Genomic DNA, 2500 nt, shown 5'->3' on the forward strand with positions numbered 1-2500 from the left:
AACAATAAAAAAAAGAACCAAGACTTCGTCTTGGAAAATAACAATCTAAATTGTGGAAAATAGTAAAATGAAATAAAAACCGACTTCACCTTCGAAAATAACAAAATCAATCTAAAACAAATGACATCTTAAAACAAAACTATTATTTGTTTCGGAGGTTGTCTATGACTGTTCATAGACCGCATAATTTCCACAGAACATTCTCAGAATATCAAGAGAGAAAAGCAGCGTTCTGCGGGAAATCATCTTGGCCAGTGATGTCGTTCTGGGTTTGGTCAGGCCCAGGGAGGTAAGTACCTCGTTATTCTCAAGGGGCCACTTTCCTCTTGCCCCAACCGGGAATCCAAAGAATGTGACCTTGCTAGCCTTCGTCAGCACTTTGACTTGATCACCAAGAGGGGTATAGTACGAAACTTTGTGCGAGGCAGCATCTGACAAGGTATTCTTTGAAAGCTCAAAACGGACGGTGACATCGATCACAACCGCCTCCTCATCTTTTGCAAACACGAGGTCAGGCTTTCTCATCTCTCCCGTCTCGGATATGAACCGTGGCTCTTTGTATACAGACCAGCCCAATCTAGCCGCTTCGTCTGCCAGAATGTTACTGATCTTGTTGTGTCGCGCAATTCTTGCTTTCTGTACTGCAGGACATTGACCGAGAATGTGCGAAAGGGACTCGAGTCTGGCAGAGCATTTCCTGCAGGAACGTAAGGCCCCATCTCTGCCTCTGTTCAAGCTTTCTCTTGTTGGGTAAATATTTGCCCTTAGTTGTAGTGCTGCGATAAAGAAGCATTGTTTAAAGCCGCACCATGGCCTCAACCAAGCATTACTGATTCTATCATGCGCAAAGTTTACAATGCCCCTTCCTTGAACCGGCTTTTCGCACCATCTCTGAAATTCATGCTCCCTCCAATCGCAGGGTCTCGGATATACAGGTTCTTTTGACACCGAGTCCCTGAGAACGAATGTTGGGATTGCATCACTGTCACCCCCTGCTCGTACCCACAAATTACGGTATTCTTCCTCCATACCATGCGAGGACACAATATTACGGGTGATAGCATCGGACGAGTTTGCTATACGTTGCAGCCTTCTAACTTGAACCAAAGGGATTGTTTTTTCCAGTTTCAAGATGGCAAGGCCTCCGTCTCGGGCTCTGGCATATAACAGTCCATCACAAGTTGAAGCGGGAAGGTGGAGCCATCCTTTTACCGCCTTTCTAATCTCTTGGTCCAACCCACGGAGAGTTGATTGCTTGCAGTCCGAGTGGTCTGCAGGATATAACAATCTGGGTAGGGCATAGGCATTGAGTAGTTCAACCTTCTGAGTTGGCTTCAGAGGCGCCTCATCGATTTTCGAGATCCATGTCTTTAGCTGACAATGTAGATCAGGCTGTATAGTGCCAGTCCAAGGGCCAATTTTCAGACCAAGGTATTTCGTTGATTCATCAGGTTGGATCATATGGACATCTTTATTTTTGATAGTCCATGGGTCGCAGTTGTTCACCGTATATGAATCTTTGGTTGGGCTTATCATGAAGCCCTGGCACTTTCTGGCCTGAACCTCCAATCCCGATAGCCCACAAAATGATTCCAAGATCGCTAGATTGGCGGCCATACCAACCCAAGATTCGCTCACCAACACCAAATCATCAGCAAACGCAAGAGCTGTCACGTGGTCGGTATCAATGGAGTACCCAACTCCGTGTGACTCTAGGGTGCATATCAAAGGGTCCATGGCAAGATTGAAGAGCAGGGGTGACATGGGGTCACCCTGTTTGACACCAACACGTATGCTAATTTCTCGAGTTGACTCGCCATTGCTTTTGAACGAGGTCGTACACCGATCGTAGGCGTTCTGGATGATGCCCACCACGTGTTCATCTACTTTCTTGTGCCTTAACACCCATAAAATATGAGCATGCGAAACCGAGTCAAAAGCTTTCGCTATGTCGATGAACATGACAGCCAACGGCCTGTGCAATTTCTTAGCGTGTCTCATAAGGTCCTGTAGCACCTTAAGATTTTCAGAGCAGCCAGATGCCGCTATAAAACCACGCTGCCTTGGGTTTAAGGGACAAGCACGAGCAAGACGTGCAGTCATTATTCTGGAAAATAATCTCAGAATCATTGAACCAATCGTTATTGGTCTCCAGTTCCCCAATTCTTTCAGCTTTTCATCATCCATAACCTTAGGAATAAGAATCGTCCTATTCTTTTTCAACTCTTTGGGAATAATTCCTGTAATCATCCATGCATTAAATAGGGCTGTCAGTGTCCGACCCTCGGGGTCGGCAGCACAGATTGCAGCCCTTGTTAGGCCATCTGGCCCAGCTGCTGACGTTGGTTTAATGGCCCGTATGGCAGTCTGAACTTCCTCCACCGAAATTAGGGGCTCAAAGTATTCGTTATTTGCAACACCTGATGACTTAAATTGGCCCAGGCCATTGAATGGCAACACCTTCTCCCATTTTTCGCAGTAAAAACGATATACATCTGCG

This window comes from Petromyzon marinus, unplaced genomic scaffold (genome assembly GCF_048934315.1).
Source record: "Petromyzon marinus isolate PM22_M1 ecotype Great Lakes invasive population unplaced genomic scaffold, UKy_Petmar_22M1.pri1.0 PM_G_Scaffold_61, whole genome shotgun sequence".
In the NCBI taxonomy this organism is placed as follows: domain Eukaryota; kingdom Metazoa; phylum Chordata; class Hyperoartia; order Petromyzontiformes; family Petromyzontidae; genus Petromyzon; species Petromyzon marinus.